This window comes from Tympanuchus pallidicinctus, unplaced genomic scaffold (genome assembly GCF_026119805.1).
Source record: "Tympanuchus pallidicinctus isolate F22 unplaced genomic scaffold, pur_lepc_1.0 scaffold1, whole genome shotgun sequence".
NCBI classification, from domain to species: Eukaryota; Metazoa; Chordata; class Aves; order Galliformes; family Phasianidae; genus Tympanuchus; species Tympanuchus pallidicinctus.
In genome coordinates, this window is record NW_026294618.1 from 90965954 (window position 1) to 90991000 (window position 25047).

At 41.6% G+C, this 25047-nt stretch overlaps 1 long non-coding RNA gene across 2 annotated transcripts; it reads left to right on the forward strand.

The window, feature by feature from the left end:
- The first annotated feature begins 62 nt into the window (after positions 1–62).
- LOC128083817 (uncharacterized) lies at positions 63–24375 on the forward strand. 2 transcript variants are annotated; one of them, XR_008208199.1, is made up of 4 exons: positions 63–259; positions 23235–23430; positions 23774–23881; positions 24287–24375. It is a non-coding gene; the product is annotated as an uncharacterized LOC128083817 (long non-coding RNA). The 2 variants fall into 2 exon arrangements; XR_008208200.1 differs by lacking the exon at positions 63–259 and adding an exon at positions 17558–17611.
- The last annotated feature ends 672 nt before the right edge of the window (positions 24376–25047 follow it).

Consider the following 25047-nt stretch of genomic DNA (forward strand, 5'->3'; position numbering starts at 1 on the left):
GCATGCGCGGAGCCGAGTACGCGCCCCCCCCCCCGCGACGGCCGTCACGTGACGCTGGCAGCCGTTGGAGAGGCGGTTCGGGCGCCCCTGCGAGGGGGCTGCTGCTTCTCGCCCGCTGCGTGGTGCGGAGGGCAATCAGCCGCTCCAGGCGGAGTTTTCACCTCGAGGCCAAGTCGTTATGCAGTAATCGGCGTGCGAGAGGTGCCTGAGTACTTGGTTGAGAGGAAAAGCCGGCTTCTCAGCCGCCCCGTCTCTGAAGGTAGGCGCGTTGAGGGGCTGACTCGATCTCATAACCTGAATTCTTGCACCGTGGCTCTTGGTTGGATGTAACGCCCACCAGTTTCTGTTCCATCTCTGGACGCTGAGGTGTCCTGGTGGCAGCAGCACTGAGGGTCACTAGGTAACGTCAGTATAGCGCTGACAGCTGCCCCCCAGCCTCACCAGTGTTCCCCTTGGGCCAGGAGACGGGATCGCAGAATCACCGAGGTTGGAAAAGACCTTCAAGATGATCCAGTCCAACCATCCACCTATCGCCAATAGTACTCACTAAACCATGTCCCTTGACACGAAATCCAAACACAAAGAAAAGTACACTGAGAGGAGCACCACAGAATGGCTTTTTTCACACCTGAGAGAAACTTCCCTCAGCAGCAGCCCTTTACATTTATTTTTATGCAGTAGCTACTTTACCAGGCAGATAGTCAAGAACAGAAGTGCTGGTGCAAGTATACAAGCCCTGCTGAAAGTATAAGAGGTTTGAGTTTTGATCTGGGTGTTTTGGGTGGTCTTTAAAGACCATCTAGGACTGAGCACAAAGAGAGGCTTCATTCTAAACTGGAATTGCCTCAGCTTATAGCTTCTAGAAAATCTCTGGTTGGATTTTCACATAACCCGTATTTAACTTGTCCTGACAAGTTCTGGTGTCTTCAGTTTTATTTTGTTGCAGTAATCAATCAGCGCCTAATAACAGTTTTGCCCTTAGCAACAGCATGCATGCTTTGTTTCTGTGTTTAAAATTGGTGGCTCCTCTGGGAATGTGTAGGTTAGACTTGAATTCAAGCAGCTGAATAATCTTGCTGCCTTTTAAAGACAGAATGTCTGAATCCTGCCTTTCTCCTGAGCAGGCATAAAATTACATGCTGTGTGCCGATGGGAAGGGAATATATTGTCAAATTAGGTCACAGTGTGGGAAAGGTTGAAAGCAACAGAGACAAATGACTTTGAAAACACTAATTAAACATCTCAAGTCTATGGGAAAAGGGCATTTAATTATATTTAGGTGTAACATATGCAAAGTCACTAGTAATGTCAAGTGAATAAGCGAAGAGCACGCAAGAAATTAAATTAAGAGTATGGTTTGTCATTCTCCAGTGACACTTTTGTCACCTTATGGAAATTTCCTCCTTTAGAGACTAGTGAACAGTGTAAGATGCCGTCATATCCCTGCCTGGTTTGCTGTACACAAAGATGTCAAGTTACAAAACTGCCAAGATACCGATTAATTCATAAAATAAGGAAATGAATAATTCAGCAAGTGAATTAATATTTGAAGAGGGGATCGAGCTCCAATGAACTCACATTATCACTCTGGCTACTGAATTATCATTTGTGTTTGTTGTGCCTTATTTAGTACTTATTAATTTTAAAATATTCATTGTAATTATATGAGAATCCATTTTAAAATGTTCAAAAAATTCTGTTACAAATACGAATCAGCTCTTGAAGCCGTTCAGCTAAATGCTCAATCAACATCCAAAATTATCAATACATCTACAGTAACAATAGTTCCTATTACAGTTTACATAGTTCCTATCATTTGGATACCTTAATGCATTTTGCAAAAAAAAAAAAAAACCCAAAAAACAAAAAAAAAACCCCACAGTTAGGAGGGTTTTTCATGTGAGGAACTGAAGATAATGAAAGATTAAGTGATTGCTTAGGGTCAGTCCAGAGATCCATGGAATGCTGCGAGTAAAACTCTTTCTTCGTCATCTGTGATGAATCTCCACCTGTCATTTAAGCAGGCTGGTTAGCATAAATAAATGTGATTGTATTCTCATACGCAGAGTCTTGAAGTTGATCTTTAATAGGTTAAAATGAAATTGACAATTTATTTAATAGATTAATAGAAATTGCATGTGTACTATCATGTCAGTCTGATACATGCAATTACCTTCTCAAATACATGCATATATGGCTTCCCAGTACTGCAGTTAGCTCTCATGGACAGGGGGCAAGAATTGACCAGCATTCAATAAAATGCAAAGAGAATGTGAACATTTGTTTTTGTGCCAAATCTTTTCTTGCTGCTTAATCAAAGCTGAGTGCAGTTCTGCATCCTTACATGCCTAAGAGATGTCTCTCCTGCACCCTCTGAATACCTGCAGTTCCCAAAGCTTCCATATAACTTGTACATTGTCACCCCTGAGCATCTACTTGCATGATTAAATCTTTATATAAATTTAGGCGTCTATTTGGTATATGCCCTCTAAAAATACAGCCCAGGAAGTGTTCTGCATCAAAAAACCACCTTCTTGGTATATCTGTACTTGGCCTTTCTGTCTATCCAGTAGATAGGGCCCTGAGTTCCCTATTCAGAGTCCCCACAAGGCACAACTGGGACAGAGATAAGAGCATGAAGCTTTGATAGTGCTGTCACAGGAAGAGTGTCAAGTTCAGTAAATACTGCTTTTGGCTAGCAGGTGATAGAAAGATGCCTTGGAGCACTACATACGCTGTTGATATTTCTCTCTTCCTGTAAGTTCAATTTCTTACATACAGTGCAATCGAAGCCTGAGTTTGTGAAGGGAAAACAACATACTAAAGCAGCGACTTCAGTTTAAGTCACCAGACCAGATGTTCTGACTCACAACACAAACAGGAAGGGGGGGGAAGATGAGGGGGCTGGGCAGCATGTCTTGTCAGCTGATCTGGGCTTGGTTCAGTCTTCCACTCAGCACACTTAGGCAGGACACTGCAACATCTCCAGCTGATATTTCTCTACAAGAGCCTGTAAGACTTAATAAAATTCTGTTTGCCCCCTGCCCCAAATTCATCCTTTGCAATTTAGGGTTGTGAAGAAGGCATAAAGATTATTGTGCTTCTGACTGTATTAGGAACTTTATTCACAAATCCTTATGGAGAAATGTGTTTGCCATCCTGATCTTCTATTAAAAAGATAAAATAATTGTAGACAATCTGAATACTAAATATATATTTCCAGATTTTTCTTTTGAAGTAGCAAGATTTTTAAGACCATGTGGATCTTCTGGAATCACTGAACGTGATTGGTGCTGCTCATTCTGACTCTTAACTTTTGTGTTTCTTGACTTTTGTGCATAAAGATGTGGTTTGAACATTTCCACAGAGAGCCAAAGCACATTCCCACACAAAACTACCCACAAGGGGATGGCAAAAAGCCCTGAAGTTCTCATCCCACAATTTCCTTTGTATTTTTTGAAGGAAGTCCTGAGGTAGGAAGGATGTGTCCCGCACTGAGATGATATGTTTTATTCCAAAAGCTGGTTCTAGAAATGAAATAAAACCCTGCCCTTCTGATATATCTGCCAGTTTGCAGCAGTGTGACGCACAGCTGCAAAGCCCTATGGAGTAGCAATCTGCTTTGCTCCTTTTGTTCCTCACCTTCCTGGGCCAGGCACACACTAGCATCCCTGCTTGCCTGTTATCTCTGCCTGCAAGAGGCAGATGTTGCTATGCAACTATGCACCAACAACAACTGACTCATTTTAGAATGGAGAATTAACAAAATTAGTTCTGATGAAGACAAGATACAGCTGAAGAGCAGCAGGAGTGAAGGAAAAAAAAAAAAATAAGGAAAAAAGTGATGCCACAGAACTTTCCATCTCACCCTCTCACTGGCCCCTGCTACATTGGACTCACAGCCACCAGTAATAGGAGACACTGGAAGAAAACTGACAGAATGTAGTAGTTTGGTTTTCTGTCCTCCTGAGGAATTGCTTTCTCTACTGCCTCCTTGAGCCACTGTGGCTTGCATGACAGCAGGCACTGGAGACTCGCCATAGATAGTAAAGAATTTTTCTTCCAATAAGGGCATTCTGTGTTGAGAATGGCCAGGTTTCATCCTTTCGTATTGCCCGAGTTCTGCAATCTCAGAATCCAGATTTCAGTGTTTCATGGAAAAGCACTATCAGCTACTAGGCTCAGTATCTTGAGAGACAAGAGCCAAGCAAAAAATACGCAACTTTTCCTGAGCATATTCATGTTTTGTTATTAATTCACTGCAAGCGTATTTATTCCCATCTGTATAATCAATGAACATAAAGATGCTATAATTACAAAACAAACAAGAGAGTTAGACAAAGCAGGCTGTAAAAACAAAAAGAGAATAGATAGAATGCTTACATGCATCCTGGGCTCACTGCAAAACTCCAGAGAAGGGATCTCCAGAAGAGACCCTTTCCTCCTGGCAGTGAGCTCTTACATGGCTCTAGGAGAGGCACAGCCAGGCTCCACCCCTTCCAGCAGCACAGGTGAACTGCCTTCACCTGTGCTCCCAGGGCAGACTCAATGCTTGCCTCAGGTGATCAGAGGTTCAGGCTGTGTGTGATTCAGCAGTTCCCATACACCATCTATGTTCACTGTTCATGAATATTTCAGCAGATAGTCTCACGGGCTAGAAGAGTCCTAGAAAAAGAGCATACAAACATTGATGAACATTGCCAGAAGAAAAATCTCTGCTACAACTGTGATTCTACCAGTAACATTCCCCAGTCATGTATGTGTACATGTGTACCCAACTCACTTTTTGTTCTAGTTGTGACAAGCATATACGAATGAGAATTCAAGTACTGAGCATTCAAACTGGTAAATTTACAGGCCAAAGACTGTTGAAATGAACCTGTGAATGATCCTGAACAAGCTTAATATAGTTTTCTGGTGTTCAGAATGCTGAAAACAAAAGCAGACAGAAATAAGGAAGGCAATCGGTTTTCAGCAATGCAGCTTTACTTGCAGAGGTGATCAGTCCATCATTTGTCCCTTATATCCCTTGTTCTTAAAAGTCAGTAATAAATGTTACAATATCTTCGTTCACAAACGTATGTTCAAACAACTTGCAGATATGACTCTGAGTTTTATCTAAGCCCCTTTAAAATAACATAGCTCACAGGCTTAGTCAGTGATGGAGACCCATAAGATAGATTTACTACATTATTCATGTGCCTGAACTATATTTTTAAAAAAATAATTGCTTTTATCAGTAGAACATTACATATATGGGTTTTCTGCACATAAGCTAGAAGTCTCTAGAGTGGTGATTAAGTTACAGATCTCTCATCTCTCTTTTGGTTTTGGGGTTGTTAAGAATGCAGCTGACATAGCTATAGATGCTGTATCCTTACAACTTTTCTAATGTGCTATCAATCAAGAAAAAAATATTCCTTTCCTGTATTTGAAGTTCATCTTTTCAATATCTTTATTCATTATAGTGAGACTTTGATGTCATGGATCTGAGAGAAATACTGGGGAAAGGATCAGGAGATATATAAAAACAGAAGAAGGGAAGCCTGTTCATTATGATCCTTAATGAGCAAAAACCTGAATGTCAGCAAAGCAAATTTGGCATCTCTAAGGATGAGTTCAGACTGCCATCTGGGGGATTTAGGGCTGAGATAACTGGCTCACATGCTGAGAAATTTAGCCTACATGGTGAATCTAAATGGATCCCTTTCAAATAGCAGTAGCCAAAGAATTCACTGCAAGTACCTTGTATGGTGAACTTTTTGCCAAGTAGTTCTGCTTACAAACTCTTTGCAAACTAATGTACTTGCAGAATTGTTTGAATGGATAGTTTTCAACCTACAGCCTGTCCTCAAACTTCCCTTCACTATCATCTGTTATTTTAGGTGGTGTGGGTCTAGTAGGTTTGACTGAACTTGCAAAATGGATTATGACTGTAGGCACAACATTCCTATTGAAGGATTTTTCTGTTATCTCACCTATCCAGGGTAACAAATTACATCAAAATCAGAAAGCCATTATCAAGGTGTATTTAAAAGCCTGTAATATGTTTTCTCACATGCAAATAGTAATTTGTCTTTTAAATTCCCCATTAAGAGCATCAGCAGATAACCAATCTGTTTATATAATCAGGGAGACTTAATGTCTTTTAAGATGTGACCAATTTACATCCTGTTGTCATCTGTTCCATTCAGTGAGATTTCACTGATTTTTCTTATTCCTAAACATAACTCCAGAAGAGAAAAAAGGAGGTTTCAAAGGCTGCCCCCTCTCCTGTTGTTGTTCAAAGACAGAAGGAAAAGGAATATCTACAAATGCCTCTTAGGAGACGTATTGCAGCAGAAAATGGCTGCATACTGCTGACTGGGATTACACTCTTACAAGTCCAGGTCTCAGGCACAGCAATATGAAAATTGCATGTCTTGTGCCTCCTGAGAGAAATAAACAACCTCTAGAGAGAAAAGGGAGACAGGCCAGCTGCCGGCTTTAAGCTCCATGTAATTTCTTTAACTTCATAGTGCCGTGGGCTCATTAGATGGGCCAGTGTCACAAGCACTGAGTGTGCCAGTGCGCTAGCAGCTAATCCAATTAGCGTTAGCTGCTTAGTTTCTAAAACTGGATCTGAAATACCGGATGACAATCTTATTCAGCATTGCTATTGGAGCTAGAGTTCTCCTTCAGATCTGCAGGCCCGCACAGCATGAAAAATAAATTCTCAAAAGGAATGAAGTTGGCAGAGAAAGGGTTTCTCTTCCCACTTTCAAACTGTCTGAACAGAACAGCGTGTGTTCATCGTGCATAGAGAGGGAGATTACTTATAATTTAGCTTGCTAAATTGGCATTTAAAACAAACATTTACAGATGATCCAGTCTGGAAGTACCCATTAAATTCATTTAAAATCATACAGAACTGTTAACCCCCTTTCTAATGCTACAGTGGTTATGTAGGTTTCAGGAAGAAAATTTGATTTCCTGCATTTTTTATTTATGTTACTCTTTCAAGAGTCTGACAGAAGACTGAATTTGCATGGAGTAGAAACAAACTGAGTAGCTAGCATAGAAACCCAATCTCAGCCCAGAAATGGCAGCAATTCTTGTTACAATTCGTCCACATAGTTACAGGGAGAATATACACCAAGTTCCATAGCATGGACATCGGTATCTTGCCGTTTCTTTTTTTTTTTTTCCCCACAGATTCAGAATTATAACACGCCTTCAAAATTTGGGCTGGGTTTTCTTGGTTTTGTTCTGTAAGTGCAGCTGTGGCTGTGTTATTCCAAAACACCTCCTGCACCATATGTATTCCATACGAAGTCTAGACATAGTACAGAATTTCTCTGAAAGACAGAAAATTTAAAACCAACGAGCAGCAAACAAAAACAACCCAAAAGATCCTTTCTTGCCTAGCAGGGTTGTTTTGTTTTTAAATTTTGATAGTGCTGAAGACTCTGTGTTACAGTTATGCTGCAGGTCCCTCTTAGTTTCTTATGAGTGAGATAACAGGAGCACTCATGCTGGCAATCCCAGCTTGCATTCTCTCTTCCAGTGCCATAGGAAAATGGAAGTGGGAGCCATTTCTGGAGTTACAGGAGCCAGGAAGGTGTGTAGTGCAGAAGAAATGTAGTAGAAGAAATGAAGTCCTGTTTTTTGTATTAGACAAGTGAAAAACAGTATGTGGTTCCTCTGTACCGCTGTTAGAGGGCAGCAGATAACCAAAAAAAAAAAAAAAAAAAAAAAGTTGTATGGTATTGTATTGTATTGACATTGTATTGACCTAGTTCTGCCACGGCTTTGTAGCATCCACAATGGGAAGTCTTCGATGGCAGAGACAGGTTGTTTAGCACTTGTTTCAACCCCTGACTGTAGTCAGATACAAATTTTCTAAGTTCAACTTGCTCAGATCAGTATTTTCTTTACCTTTCTTACCTTGGGATTTCTTGAGAATTTAAATGGCTTTACAGCCATTTTCAGGGTGGAAATTAATCTACAATATTCTGTCAGTGCTAAAAATATTCCTTCTATGCATTCCATAAAATCACCTACTGTTTCTGTGGTTTGGGAGGGGAACCTGTAGAAGTGTAATGGTGAAGTCTAGAGCTTCTTTAACTTTTATAATCATATTGAGTTCTATTATGAAATCCTGACACCATCACTTAACCTGTTAAACATTTGCTTTTTAAGCTTCCAGATTCCTCATTGATAGTGTGATTTTACTGAAGCCTCTTTGTCAGGATACTGTACATCCTTCTCTTCTGCAGCTCTCACCAGAATGAATAGCCTTGGAGAGAAAAAACCACCTAGGATTCTAGAAACCACTAATTGAAGTTTCACCTCTTTCAGTGGCTCCAACTTACCAATTCCCGCTCTTAAGCAAACCCATACATCCTGACCTAGGAGACCATCTCCCGGCAGCTGAGTAAAGTTATGTAGTCTATTCCCCAGAATAGGAACTTGTTCTTCAATTTAAATATTTGTCCATTCAACTGCGCCACTTTCCAAAGGAAACTGTCTGCAAGCCTTGCTCTGATACCTATAATTACTATTCTAAAAATGATATTTAATTTGCTCCTCTGGATTTGGCATCAGTGTCATTACAGGCAAAAATGGTGAAAGTTCATTTTGCTTTCAAAAATTGCCTAGACATCAAGATGAAGCTGGTGCTGTTTGTTATTCCTTCAGGTAATCAAACACCAGATATCTGGAAATGCTGCAGTCAATATCATAACCAACAGCTGCCACACAGTCATAGGATAATCCTCAGATTACAGTTATTTTTAGGGATTCAGGTTTGGGTGAAGTAAAGGCATAGAGCTAGAGCAGTGCTGTGGGATTGTGGGCAGCAAAGAGAAGGGCTCTGAGAAGGATTTGTAATGGGTATGCACGCAGAAGGCTCAGCCTGGTGAGGGGCTGGGATCCCTGAGTGGCTTTGAGTCCTGTTGAGGAACAGAGGCAGCCCCCAGCTGCTTTAGCTGGGAGGCTGGGAGAGAAGAGAGCTGCCCTCCAGAGAATTTGTCTTGGGGGCAGTGGTTCAGGGCATGCACGGTGATCATCATGACAGCACATAATTATACATAACAATCCTGAACAGAAGCATTGGCTAGAATGTGAATAACTGCTTAGGAAAAATATGAGATAGTGTGGACATCATATTTTAAAGTGTGCTAGTATCTGCAAGAGGCAGCTTCCTGGGCCACCTTTATTCTACCTGCTTAAAGGAATTATTCATTTCTGCTTTAAATATCTGACCTGTGACAATTTATGAAATTATTTCTTTTTCTCCATTCTTACAACTTTAAAGTCCTTTTCTAACCCACTTTTTTTTTTTTCTTTTTTTTTTTTTTTTTTTTTTAAATTCAGAGGTGTAATTACAAAGGTCAGGGCCAGCAACATTTGAGCTGTATTTCTGACATGCATTTAGTTTGATGAAATAAATGAGTTAAGTGACGACTATGCAAACAGCTGTTAGTACCAGGAGTAATTTGCTTCAGCTGAAAGTGGAGAATGTCACTATACTTTTTATTATTTTTTTTTACCCGAACAACAGCATAGCTCTAGAAATAAAGGTACAGTTGGAGGCTGTATTGGAATAATTCTCCCACAGCTTGCAGAGGTCAGCCTGCAGGTGGGGAGCAAACAACAATCCATCCTCAAATAAAAGCTTCAATCTGCAATCTTGACACAAATAACCCTGAATTTCTGTGGTATTTAGAGCTGTGCCCAAACCTGAATATCACTTATTCCTTGTATAAATAAATATAAGCCTGAAATCTGAATGTGCTAGATAGCAATAGGTTTTATGCTTTTTATCCAGTGGATGTCTCCATAGGAGGTTTTAAAGACATGTCTGTGTGTACTTGTAGAATTCAACAGGGCAATGGTATCATGCAAAACAAGGACAGTGTAAGTTCTTCATTCTCAGAATGAGAATATTGAATTACTAAACATTGGAAAAGAGGGTCCAAGACTCTGGCATTTTCTCCAGTGCTCCAAGATTCCACACACCTGCCTCTGCAAAGCTTTGGAAGGCTGCAGCAAATACAGAAAGGATTTTTCCCCTAGTGCTGCTTTCTATGGCCGCACATCAACAAGAGCCAGAGCATCACACTGCTTGTGAGGGAAGCGGGAGCATGTTGGTTTAAGGCCAGGATGGCGGGGTGGGGAAGAGCTGCTGTCTTCTGGCCTGATCTGTTGCACCACCAGCTACAACATGTCATGCTCAGTTCATTTTTGAAAAAAAAATCTGTAAAAAAAAAAAGAAAGGGATATAAAAGCAGTCTCCCATGAGGTGCTGCTCTTCCACCAGATCAGTATGTTTAGACTTACATATTATTATTGTCAGGATACTCCGACCTAGCTGAATGTAAAAAAGTAGTTTGAGCAGACAGTCAAAATACTCACTAATTAACTTCTTCCAATGCCACCCTCAAAACAGGCTGTAGCTGGAAATAATTAGCTATAGCAGAGCTCTCAAACTTTGTGAACTGTCTTGTTTTTAGCTGCTTTGTGCTGGCTGAACAAGTTTTGCAGCAAGGACAGGCCTGCTGGCAATCAGCTGCTGCCCCGGCCCTCACTGCAGAGCTGCTCCATAGCTGCATGGCTGCAAACAGCAGGGATCCAACCTCAACTCTGAGCAGCCTGAACAGACCAAAGCCAGGGATGCTGCATTTTGCAGACCATCGGCAGGATAAAAGCTCTCAGTGCACTGACCTGTAGATCCCCCCAACCAGAGAGCATGGGCTGAGCTTCTGCAAGCGAAGGCTGGAAAGTACTTTTGGTCTGGAGCTGGAGAAGGAGCACAGCCAGCAGTGCTCTACATGTCCCCATCAGGCATTACTCTGTAACCCCTAAGAAGTAAAGGACAATGTTACTCATGATCTTTATATGTGGTAGGTTGGAATTCATGTTTTCTTGGGGGTGATAAAAAGATGTGAGAGAAATATACTAAGATCGTACAGCTGCAGCCACTCCCCAGGAAGAGCATAGGAACTTTCTTTTCCCTCTCTCAGCTCCTTTCTGTATGCCTTCTGCTAACCCTATAAAGCACCTGCTGAATGAGAAGGTGTGTTGGGAAAGCGGAGCTACTTTGGCCAAATAGAGAAGCCCAGCTGCTGGAATACATTTGTGTTGATGTTCCAATTGAGTTCAGTGTCTTTCTTTGGGAATCAACTATAACTGTTTCTTGAAGTAACTGCTGCAAATTTCTTATGTGGCCAGTACCCCAGCTGTGTGTGAAGGCTGATAAACCACCAGCCTTCTATAGCCTCACATGCCTTTTAACAGCCATATTGTGGCCCAGAGGCACTCCATCCACAGACACACCTGGAGTATTTCCCTCTAGCTTCCACATATGTGATTATTTTTTTAACCAGGTTTATAGGTGTATTTCTCACCTTGAAGCAACACGCTGTGCAGGGACATTATCTTTTACACTGTCCTGGGCACAGTGTAAAGGGAGCCTGGGTATCTGGATCAGCATAGTCCTGGACTTGAAAATACAAAAATTTTTCAGTCCTCCCGCACTTGACGTTAACCCCAAAGCCCATCTCTCCCAGAGGATGCAACCCTCGTGCTTCTTTCCTCTTCACCGTCCACAACCTCACTGCTGTCTTCCCCCAGAGAAGGGGAACTCTGAGTTTTACTCCTTTCCTACCCAAAACGCCTTCCTCACCATTCCCACCCAAGTCCTGGCACAACCCCCTTCTTCCAAACAAATGCCCTCCTTTCCTGCAGCCTGCCCTGCTCCCGGTTTCACCCTACCTTTCTCCAAGGTGAATGTTATTTCAGTTTAATACTAAAATACATCCACATTACTTGATTTCTTCTTTTCATTGAGTTGCTTGGGGTTTTTTTAGCCTTGAATCTCTGTTATACAGAGTAAATCAGTAGGCATGGTATTATGGTAAAAAAGCTCTCCCACATCATAAAAGGCATGCTTTGTTTCATTTTCACTACAAAGCTGTCAGATGAGTTACTTTTCCCCTTTTTCTATTAAATCTTGATTCTTTCTGAACTTCATGCAATTATAATATCATTATGAGAAATTATCTTATTCGGTAATTCATAGTGCCCTCTCATGAAAGAAGTTTCATAATCTCTTGAAATTCTCTCCTTAAAGTTAGATGGTATTGCTGCTACCCAAATCTCCTCCATGGAGGGGGATTTTCCTTACCTTTTTAACGGAGGACATAGCTGTAAGAGCATATTTCCTTATGTTCTGTGCATCCCACAGAAACGTGCACATCCCACACAGCAATTCCCAATTCCAAAAATGTTTTACAGCACCAAGATTAGTGACAGAGTAGCATCCTGAGTATGCTGCTGATGCTCATATTGATACTGTACTCACCCAGAGAATTTAATAGAGGAGAGTAGATTCAGTCTTGCCCGCCAAACCTTTCCATGTCACAGGATTCAAACAAATCAGTTTTCCATTGCGGTTGGTTGCAAGCTCCTGTGGGCCTGCTCCTTGCTAAATTATAGGTCATTCTCAAAGTACTGTGGCCAAGCTTGCTCCTGGCCCAGCACAGACAATGCATTCCTATTCTGAAGGAAAACACCTTCTCTCTTAGTGCACAATGACGGGCTCGTGCAGATAATGGATACAAAGCTGTGGTACAGAAACTTGCTTTCAAAGCCAAGCTTGTCTTTATTTTCACTTAAAAGGCAAACATAGCTGCTGAACATCAGCTTGTACAAAGAATTCGTTTTCAGTAGGAATCTTCCATTAAACACTAGCAGAAAGTCTTCATTTATCATTACTCCAGCAGGCAATAGCAAGAGAAAGTCTCTTTTTAAGAATGTATTCAAAGCATTCAGAGACATTTCTTCAGTGATTGACTACTGAGTATTATATCTTTTTGTAAACTTTTTGCTTACTTATGAAACATTTTTTTTTTCTCCTCTTGGGTTATCTACATTACATATTATCTCTTTTTCATTGTTTTCTGAACACGAATTCATTTAATTATCCTGTATGACTTAGTAAGACCCCACGCTCCTCTCATCAACCAAATAAAATCATTTCCTTTGTCTTTGTTAAAGTTTTGATGATTCTCCCTTATTTGTTCATGCACATAAAAATACTCCATTACTGTAGTTCATGTTACTTTATTTCTGACAGGTTGAAATTACATTTGCCAAAAGCCAAAACTAAGTAAACCCTAACAATTTAAGCATGAATTCGATTTATTGGTGTGCATTGAGTTCAACATATTACCCATGGTACTCTAAGCTGCAGTAAGAAGGGTAAATCTGCTATTTATTCTGTAATTCGTTGTGCTAGAATTCATCTTTTGGTGAAATAATTTTTAGAAAAGTGCGGGGAAATCTTCCTGGCACCAATCTGTTTAATATATATTCTCAAATGTATTTAAATTTTTATGGCTCACTGAGCTTTTCTATTTGCTTTCTGACTTAAAAATAGTTTGCAGTCTCCACTGACATCACATCATGTGTCTGGGTGTCTTACTTCAGAGCTCTGTTTCCTGATTTGCTGTAAAACTCAGTGAAAGAGTTGCAGTAACTGCATACAGTTTAATAGCAAGCTGCAGCCTTGTCTCACTTAAATATCAAGGAAACTGATATCTGAACTGAGGATCAAGTGCATCTGAGATTCAATACCTATTAACTTTGCTTTTTCCAGGCAATATCTTTTTCTATTTACCTTTCTTCAACATGCATTTTCATCCTAAAATACTTATTTTTTAAAAGAATTACTTGTTCCTCAACCTGAATCGAAAAGTGTAGAGTTGAAGCATGAGCAGGAATCCAAAACCATACAGAAATTATGAAAGACTTATTCTGAGGAATGAACGTAACAGGGTTCATTCTATGCATGCCTCGCTGAAGCAAGGGTAAAAGGTGGCATAGAGTGTCTTTGCCACTCCCAGTCACAGGACCAGCAGATGTCATCCCTGGGAAAGCTATGAGCATAGACAGGTTGCCCAAGGAGGCTGTGGATGCCCCATCCCTGGAGGCATTCAAGGCCAGGCTGGATGTGGCTCTGGGCAGCCTTGACTAGTGGTTGGCAATCCTGCACATAGCAGGGAGTTGAAACTAGATGATCATTATGGTGCTTTTCAACCCAGGCCATTCTATGATTCCGTGATTCTTTGAGATGCACACTGTACATGCGCAAAGTCTGCAGCAGTGCTGCAAACACTGCAAAGAAATGCAGCCAGATCCTCAGGAGACATAATGTGTGTAGAGCAGCACCAGTTTACGTTAGCTGTAGGTGGAGGCCGCAGAATCCAGTGACTTCTGAAATTAATTTGGTAATGATAATGCAACTTCTGCTGCAACAAATCATACTAAAAATAAACAAACAATCATTCTGCCAGGTGCTGTTTAAAGTTGGAATGTTTTACCAGTTTCAGAGGCCAAAGACTTAGTGAACTAAAACATTATATCCATAAACGCAGACTTTTAAATTCAAGGCTGGGAAGCACTGGGATACAAGAGGCAGAGCAGTTTCAGCTTTCGGGACCCAAGGAGCAAAGATGGGGTGAGCTTGTGGAGTTTGACCTGCATCATTTCTGTGAGTGAAAACATGTTTTAGCCTTCACGTTTGTGAATGAAACACCTCACAGTGGAGTTTAATTCATGCATCCATGCAGAGAAGATAAAGCAGACAGGCAGTTCTGTTGTTTGAAAAAGTTCGGAGAGCATTGAAAGCTTCCCATAAATGACTCCATTCTTTTGCCCAGTTCAACTCTGGTCTGAATCTGTGGAGCTGCATGAGAGCATTTTATAAACTTAGATGAGAGCACAATGTGGTTTTATATACACATTTATATGGAGTATCTTGCAGAGTGCTGTGCGAACAAGGACTTAGATACTGGTAATGCATCAGCTATGTAAGCAAATGCGGCAGCAGCTCTATTTCTGTGATAGCTGGAGCAAAGCAGACCCTGTCCAACTGAGGAAGGCATTGTTGGCCAGGCCCTCAGAGAAGGAACTGCTCCTCAGCCTTCTAAAGGAAATGCTGGATGCTTAGTGTCCTCCTGGGTGCCAGCAGCACGAGGAACATGGGGCTCAGCTCGTACACCAGCACTATACACCAACACCAGCACAGTTTCACATAGGGTATAGTGTTCTTGCCCTTTGCCCCATTGTGCTTTGGGTATGTGTGATGTTACCTAACTAAGTTCCTGCCTAACAGCATTTTTTATAAACAGCCATTAATTTTAGGTTTAAAGTTCTTTTCAAGTAATAACAGCAAGTGTTGAAGTGTTTGTGTTTCTGTCTGAAACGGAGGAGCACATCCTATCTTTAACAACACAGCTAATCCTAAGCCCTTTCTTTTTGGCAGCAGATTTGTATCAGTGCTCTTGCTTTATAACAATAAATCTCTCATCAGCTCTCTTTGAGGGGGGGGGGAACAGCAAGAGTCACGGAATTACCAAAGCAGAAAGTGAGACAGGCTGACTGGTTGAATTAATGATAGTACCACAAGATGGTGCTGGACGTTTCACTGTCTCAGGTTCCTGAAACTTTTTAGCTTGTTGCTTAAAAATTGTTAGATCTGTATTTCCTCTGGCTACACTTTCCCCCCCAGTTGAAGAACTGAGAGAGTTTACACTGAGCTGTGCTGGCTCACTGCAAAGGGATGTGCAAGTGAGTTGGCACTGTACCCAGGCTGGAAAATAAGTTTTCTGGTGCATGAGAACATCATTGGTGGTGATCTGTAGTTGTGCATCCCAAGATGGTTTCACGGCAGGTCAGCACAGCTTTAGTCCTACTGCAATGAAACCCCCCAGGTTAATACTGTTTTCCAGGCCTCCTGTTGCTCACAGCAGCATGGGATGGTGACAGAACAATCTTTGTGGCATTTCTGATGGAGTTTTTTGTTCAAAAGGGAGAAAAATCCTTACAAGTAGGAACTATATAAATTCATTCAATTCCATTTTTGTAGAGTTTTTATTCTAGACAGAAAAAAACCCAAAACATCTAAGAATATAGATTACCTTCCTCTAGTGGCTTGTAATTCACTCTTGAACAAAGAGATCTGATCAGTAGTTTTTTTCTTCTATCTCTCTAAAATTAAATTCTCAGTATCGCAAGGTTTAGCAAACCATTTCTGACACTGTCAGCCCATGACTGGTAGTGCTGTTAACATTTCCTAAGCATGTGTTTAGGGAAAAATATGGAATCGGTAAAAAAAATCAGTAAAACTTTCACTTCAGATTCTCAGTGAGAACAATGGACTTACAGTGATTTGCGACCACTGCAGATAAGGCCTTTAAGTAGGAAAAGGGGTTCTTGCTTTTATAACATTAATGGAGTTCAAATCTGGATATGACATAACTGGCCAGTATAATATAGAGGAAAGCATTCAGATCTGAATGCAAATATCCTTACTCTGAAAGTGTTTATGTTCCCATCTGAATTCAGGGAGCTCATCTCAGCTCTAATTTGTGATGTCTCTGCTCCTCAGGATTTGTGGTCTCCTTTCCCACAGACAACACCTCCTACAGTCTCTTTTTCCAGCTGCTCTCCTGATTTTATAACCAGTCGGCCCAGAACAACACAGCAGATGCAGACTTCTAATACACAGCATCAGCTGCATCGCTCCTCCTGTTTGTTTTCCTTACTGATAGAGACGAGTGGTTTCAGTGGCAACAAAAGAAACGTGTCCAGCTCCCCTTTTATCTTCAGTCTGGAATACATTAGTCATCTCTTGTCCTACTTCAGTCTTATGCGCCTTCACTGTAATAGAGTCTTTTCCAAACTGCATGACACCCACTAAGGCATATGATGAAAGCAGAAGGAATGTGACTTTTGTTTATAGTCAGCATCACTCCGAGGCTTGTGTTAGTGATATTGCTACAGAGGAAAGGTTAAAAACCACTTGTAGGTTTCACTGAGAACACGGAAAGTATTTTCTAAATGAGAAATTAAAATAGTTTGCATTTATGAATAAAACTGCATATAGCAGATCTCACTGTGTTTTTATTAAGGAAAGAATTCATTCTTAGGTTGAAAGATAGAGAAATTAGGACATGGGAAGCTTAACAGAATTATAGAGGAATGAACTGGGAACTTCTAATTGCCTGCCCATTCCAAGGTGTGAACACTTTGTACACATTTCTTTGTATGGAATGGGAAGTATTTTGTGTTTACCAGGCCATTTCAAGCAATGCAACCAGCTGAAAAGTCAGCAGCTCAAAAAGTAGTAATTCTGGGTCTGCTTTCAGACACAGTCAAGCAAGTACTTTGCCATATCTTCTTATTGTAGGAAGACGATGGATTTAGAATAACTTTGTCATTTTATGGTAGTACACGTGACATTTTTGTTTTCAAAAATATTATGTAAATGTGGTATTAGTCAGATGTATTGCAGCAGCAGATATTCGTAGGAATACTGAAATGGTGCTGTAGAACTTGGGTTTTCCCAGGCACTCTTCTGTGCATCTGTTGAACGGTGTGAATTTGCCTTTCTTCCCCTCAGCGTGGCTAGCAGAATGCACTACCTGGTCTGTTGTAATCCTAAATGAAAATGTAGATTATTGCATAAGTACAGTTGTTATCTAAAGAATTCTGCATTTTCCTAACCAGACTCAAATTTGGAACATCACTTGGATTACAACAGATTCTTCATGGGACCAAGAAAGTTGGTGTTTACATAAAGTCTTCTGTAGTGACTGTCTGGTTTCTGGAACATGTGGTAGCATATTCATACTCCACACCCTGCATGAGTGATACAGTTATTGTAGCCTTCTGACAAGTGTAAATTACAGAATAAAATCTGCTTTCCATGTAACCCACAGCTCTTTCACACTGTCTGCCACTACCTGTATACCTGCATGCTTTAGGGCTCCCTCGCTCTACAGAGGCGTAAGAAAGCCTTAATGAAAATGAAACTCATGGCCCAATACTTTGATCATCTCACTAGTCTCTCCTTTACGTCACCCTTTCAACTATCTAGCCAAAGTCGAGGAGGATGGAAAAAAACAGAGGGTTTTGCATTGCAAAATGCTACCTAATTTGTGATGACACTTTTTGTAGTATTATTATGATGATACCTCCTAAATAGACCTGGCTGTAAGTAATGAAATAATGATAAGCAAACACTTTGAAATTTCTACTTCATCCTTGGAATGTTTAGAAATACAGAGAAGCCACCTTGTCTTGTGATTTCTGTGGGAATTTCCATGCTACTTGCCCTGTCCTGTGGGATCAGGCAAGGGAGAGCAAGAATCTCAGAAGAGGCTCTGCATTTAGGGATTGGTTTTCTGTTGCCCTCAAGCTTGCTGGTTGCTTATAGCTAGGCAAAGCAGGTAAAAACCCTGCACGTTTTCTGCTTCCTTGCTTCCAGTCTAACTGAGATATAGTCACCTTCTGCCGTTTATCTTGGTGCCCTGCTTGATCTTGTCTTGGTCAATTGTCTTAGTGCAATTGTTATGTACCTCTCTCGGGCAAAGCAATCTGTGAGTTAGCTCCTTATGTACCTTTATGCAAAGGGCTGGAACATCCCCCCTGTGGGGCAGGCTGAGAAAGCTGGGGCTCTTCAGCCTGGTTAAAGTTTCAGGGGGACCTGATAACAGCCTTCTGAAGGGCCCTAAAGGAAAGCTGGGGAGGGACTTTTTATAAGGACATGTAGCAACAGGACAGTCCCTGGAGGAGCTCAAGGCCGGGCTGGATGGGGCTGTGAGCATCCTGGTCTACAGGGAGGTGTCCCTGCCTATAGCAGGGGGTCGGAACGAGGTGGTCTTAAAGGTCCCTTCCAAGCCAAACCATTCTGTGATTCTATGATTACGTACCATGATGAGTGAACATACTCTGGGAAAAACCATGCTGAAGTTTGGGTTTGTAAGGCAACTTTCACAGAACTTTGAAGAGTTTTGGTTAGAAATTGTTCCAAATTATCTGGAACAACCACTGAGACTGTATAAATTCTGATATGCATGCATTAAAGGAATAGGGTCAATACTTCATATTGCTGGGGATGTTATTGTTATTCCAGCTAATGTGCACCATCACAATACAGGCTTAAAAGTTGTCTTAGCATGGAGCAATACATGACTTGGAGCAGTCATTGAAAACTCTTTGTGAATACTGTGGCAAAAGCTAATGTAAATAAAGAAAGATCAAAGTAAACTTTGAAGTAGGAATGGAGCCTGACATAGCCTAGCAAGACATAGACATAACCCAACAAACTGGAAATATTTCATTTTCAATTTCCTCTCCAAGATACCAGCCTTAAGCCTTACTTTATTATTATCATTATTATATTTTTTTTATTTTTACTGTCATTAAATAGAAGCTATGCTGGCAACTTGTTTTACAAGCTTTCTGTAAAGATATGGACTGTATTTTCTTTTTTCCTTATTCTTGACTGCATTTCACTGTGCTGCAGAGCAGTGCAGCTTACCAGCTCCACTAGCACAGGACAAATTAAGTCAGTGCCATCACAAAAACACCATGCAGAAAATGAGGAGTAATGAAGGCCCAAAAGAATGGGTCAGCATGTAGGTTTATCCATACATTTAGCAGTATCCTTTCATTCACCTGATTTTCACCTTTATAACCTCTCATAAACACTGCAGTGCTGGACCCAGCCATGCAGAGTCCTCTTTTCCAGACTTGTCTCATGTATTCAATAAAGGCTTAGGTCATGGTTCCAGCCTTGATGTCTATGCAGGCTCGTAAGGGAAGCAACACCCTTCATCTGTAACCACACAAGTCTGCACAATTATCCATCTCCAATGTTGGCAGCTCTGTGGGGCAATTTTTCTGTCATTTAGGCACCCCTTTGCATACAGATGGGACCTTCTCCCAACCGTTTCATTCCACTGAAGATAATTTAAGAGCATCAGCTGCAAAACCACCTTCCCCCATCTACTCTAAGAGCATGCTGCCACACAATCTCACCCAAAGGCATCCTGCCAAAATGTCTTCTCACTGGTGCGTGTAATGCAACTAGTGACCACTGGGCTATAGCAATGAGCTAGCAAGAAGGCAGAATCATTCTTCACATGTAAAATAACAGACTGGCTGAGCTTGGCAGGACCTCTGGGTCCATCTGGTCCAACCAAGCAGGTCTTCTTAGAGCAGGTTGCACAGGAACGTGTCCAGGCGGGCTTTGAAGATCTCCAGAGAAGGAATTCTTGCTGAGTTATGTCTTTTGGAAACAAGCCTGAGCAAGAAACTCCAAATCCTAATCCGGATTTCTTCAGAGCCCATGTGCATGAACATCTGTTAATAAGCATCTATTACTGCTGTATAATAGACAAAATTTAACAGACTTGGGATTATTACTTGGCAAGCTATTAGTAATGAATTCTTATAATTTGGTGGTGTGAAAGTGGCAGAGATATCCTGCCCTGTTCATTTCTGGGAGACCTGAGAGATGTGCTGCTAGAGGAGCTCCTTTGAGCGAGCTTCAGGCAGCAATCTGGAGACTGCCAGCTTTCTCAGCTGAGACCAGAAACCACGGGGTAGCAGAAAGCTCCTTTATATTCCCCAATTTTCTTTGCCAGGGTGGAAATCCCGCACTCCACCTGGAATGCCTGGAAGTCAAGACCCCATTTGAAACTGTTCTTGAGCTCAAGATGAAGGCAGTAGCCATAAGAAAAGCTCTGGATTGATGCGATGGCCAGCAGATCAGCTACAGCACAAAGGCTGCCATTTCCAGACAGACCTGGTCCTTCACAGAGATTAAAGTAAATCCCAGCTAGCTATAATCCTAAATAACAAATCAGGATGTGCTATATATTATTAAATGACTCCTCCTTTAATTTCGGTCTTCCTTGTCTTGAAGAGCATCAGGAGCACCAACAGTCAGGACCCTTCACATGCAGCGTGCCACTCACCAGATTTGTTACACGGTCTCTTCTCGAGAAAGAAACTAGAGCCAGCTGAGCAATCAGAAGGCCTGCACTCTCAATGATGATTGCTGGGTCAGTGCTTTCATTATTATGGGTTCTTGGTGGAAACATAAACCATCACAGCAGAGAGCTCTCGTGGTTTGTACAACTCAGCAGAATGCACAGGCTGTGTAGTTTAAATGTGTTTTATTAACACTTGAGCAGTCACTTCATGCATAGATAGCTTTTAACACTGTTGGCACATAAATAAGAGAGCCCCTGTTATGCAGTATATTTGGAAGAAAAAAAAAAAAAGAAAGTATTTTCCTTTCCAGAGGCGTGTGCCTCTGCAATGTGAGGTGTTGCTGTATCATCTCTCTGCCTTAAGGGATGTGGTATGATTGGTATATCACTGCTTGTAGGAAGCCAGGCTCTGGGGATGCAGCTGTGTTGCCAGAAAGTCTGCACACTACAGACATTTCTTTTGTGTGCTGCCAGTAAGTTGTGGCTGTGACTGCATCCCTAAGGGTTCCCGAAATGTTTTGGACTGTAGGTGTAGCTCTGTGCTGCCAGAAAGCCTGTGGTTGCAGATGTCTTTGTCTATAAGGCTGAAGAGTTGTAGACTTGATGTATCAGTATGGGCTATAATAAAGCTCAAATGCAAAAGGTGTATTGCTCTCTTCTGCTAAACCCTTTGGGCCATCCCAGAGTTGTTTGTGTCCACAGCATTTGGACACACGCTTCTCTATTTGCCCTAGCATGTCTACAGGGTAATAAAGTTTGAGGTATGATGTTTGTGACAACTTACCCTCTGTTTTAGCATAAGCTACATCCCTCTGACGGTCTTGAGACCGTTTTAAGTTGCTTGTTAAGCTTCTGACACTGGTGGTAAGTAAGTAGTATTCTGCCCATTATTACAGATGCATGTTGTCACGTTTACAGAAGACCAATGTTCAGCCTGCTGGTAAAGTGTTTTAAAACCTTTGTGCTCTCTAGGCTTCCTAACCAGCTCTTAACCAGGGAGAAGACTGATCTGAATAGCAGCTGGAACAAGCGCTCTGCAGCAAGTAATAAATCTTCAGCTGGAGCTGTGGGCAAAAAGAGCTTAGCTGGCATATGTACAGCATACACAGAAATACTACATGCATTCATTTTCATGTTTTCAGGATCTGCATCTTGTGGTTCAAGGACAAAGTCCCAAATGCATATTCTTGCTTCAGAGCTTGGGCAGTATCAACACATTGAAATACCCCAACTTTGGCATGACTTTGTAACATAGAATAGCAGCCTGTGCTATGCCCAAAGGAATGAGTTATCCTTCAGGACATGGTGTGAAAATACATAAGAGGAATCCCGGCCAAATCTTTGTATTTCTCCCTGCTGTGTATTTCCTCCGAACAGTTAATTGGCTCTAAGGATGCAGTCTAGACAACTTTCTCCTTCATCCTGAGGCTAAAAATAAGGAAGTGTGAAAAGGTGCTGAACTTTTGCTGATGTGGAACAGGCTAAAAACTTCAGAAGGCTGTGGGGATTCTGCTTTTCGTGATTGCTCATTACAGTCACACTTTATGTCTTCTGCACAGGAAAAAAGAACGATTGCCTAATTCAGTAGTAACATAAAGCTGAATGCATTTTTTTTTCACTGAGTACTCAGAAGTACAGATCCTGATGTGTTTTTAGCCAGTAAATGAATCTGATCATGTGCCGAGATGAAAAATAAGGCTCCAAATACCCATCTGGATTCAGAAATAAACTCGGCACCTCAGGCTCATCCCTAATGGAAAGAATGACACACACAAGCATGACTTCATGGTCATGAGGCCTTGAAAATGTACATCCAAAACGTTCGTAACAATATGTATTTTATCAGTTTTGGAAGCTGCTAAAAATAAGAGCCAAATGATGAAGCAGCGTGGAGTGTCTGCAGGGAAAGGTGCTTTGTGCCAATAAGTCAGGGATGTTAGCTTTTGGCTCACAAGTCTGAGTGATTTTCTGGCCATACAGTCAGACTTGGATCATGCAGATCTTGCAGAAATGTGACAGAAGTAGAAAATGCCACTTGCTTCCTTAGGCTCAAAACCAGTACTAGCCCATACTTACAGAACTGTACTGAACATTAAATACAGTATATGTTTCTACCTTATCTTTCCTTGAAATACATACAGAAAAGCAGCCATTCTTATTTAGACTGACCATAAAGTGAATTTCTAGATGCTACAATTTGTACATATTTTGTTGTCTTTCCTCCCGCAGGTAAATCTGCTGTCTTTTTCTAATGTAACCCATAGTACGACCTTGCTACAAATACAATTTGTTGTTAGAACTGCAGGAAATGGAGCTATTTTTCACCCTAGAATTGGGTGAATATTGCAAGAGCTTTTTGCATAGATACTTGCCAGATTGAGTGTTTAAATTATCATGTTTCAGGTACAGCTGTTAAGTATGCAACTGCAGTGGACTTGACAAGCTGGAGAAGCCCAGGAGGCAACTTGTGAAGAAAGAGAACAAGCAGTGGGGTTTGTAGTGCTCACAGCTGAGTGCAGTCTGTTTCACTTCCAACACCAAAGGTCCATGTGAGCTGTGCTAGCCCCTGGCTTGCTTTCAGTGGATTTCTACACATTTTGTAAGTACTCCAATAAATTAATTTACTTTTAAGAATTAATTTTACTATTTAAGAAAATATAATCAAAGGATTTGTCTAAGTTCTTATGTTTGAGCTTGTAACCCTGCAGATTAACACTGCAGAGGTATTTTCAAGAGCTGCCTTCCTCTTGTCAGGGTGCAGAGCAATTTCTTGTGAGCTTTGTGTCAAGACAGCTCATCCCAGTGAGCTGTGGGTTATTTCTTCATTTTGCATGGATCCTTGCTAAGCTCATGCTTTAGATACTTCAGCAAATGGGCTACCTCTCTGATCCAACCAAGCAAAATTGGTGCCAGTTCCAAGCCTAGTCCACTGCTCTTGCCAGGATGCTGTAGACGATCTGCCAATTGGGCTGAAGGCCAGGAGAAATGGTAAATGCAAGACTGCAATGCTCCATCCTCAGACAAAAATCATCAGATCCCAAGGAAAGTTGGTGAGTACATCAGGCCTGGAACAAGGGTGATTTGGGGTTTCTTGACTCAGAGAACAGCAAGTTTCTCCAAAAAGGACTGAAGTTCTTTTACCAGGAAAAAGAGCCTTTAGCTTGTCCAGTGCTAAGGGAACCATATTCCAGGTCACCTGCATGGCTGGAAATAATGTAAGGAGAGGAAGGGGAGCAAAAAGCTTGGGGGATCCTGAGTGGTGGGGAGCAGAATCTGGTGGTAGCTGGGGACACTTGCACTTACTCTTCTGTTCCAAACCTGCTGCTCCATCTGCTCCAGCAGCTTCCAAGTACTATACCAGTCCTCGCAGCTGCAACAGTGGTATGTGAATCCCTCTCTTTAGGATATTTGTAATCAGTGACAGTTTTGATGTGCTGCCAATATTTTTCTTTCAGCAGTTCCAGCAGGAGTGAGGAAATAGCAAGCTTTCAATTATTTACACTGTGGCGATACCTGAAGAGAAATTCACCAAACAAAAAAAAGGTACTTGTCTGCACCAACTGTTTTCCTCCTAATAGATTTCAAAGCATGAGACGCAAAAGGATGTGAAGCTCTCCAAGTCAAAATCTTTTTTGTGAGGAAGGCTATGACCAACAACAGCAATCTCAGTCTTCCTACAGTGCCATCCCAGGGAGGTGTGTGTGGCTGGGGGCTGCCCTGCCTGTCTTACCCTCCTGCATCAGGAGCTAATGGCACTGGGACGCAGCTTTCCATTGCATCACAGCAGGCAACCACCAGCAGGAAAACTAGTGCTGGTTGAGCCGGTGCCACATTGGGTTTGTTCTAGCCCAAAAGCCTGTCTAAACCTATTCCATCAACACTTTTTGTCATGGATGCAGTGATTAATGTCGAGAGGCTGCACAGAGAAGGGCCATCCCACACCCTCCTCCACGTGTTATCAGCTCCCATCTACTGAAAACATGTCTGGGCAAGGCTTGGCAAAATGTTTTCTCAGGAAAATAACGAGATTATTCATCCAGAGATTGGAGTGCTTGGTGTAATGTCTCCTGAGAAAGACAGAGAGGAGGGAAAGAGAAGGCTCTGGGGAGACCTCACTGCAACATTCCAGTGCTTGAAAGGAACTTACAAGCAGGAAGGGGACTGACTTTTTATGTGGTCTGATAGTGATAGCACAAGGGGGAATGGCCTAAACTAA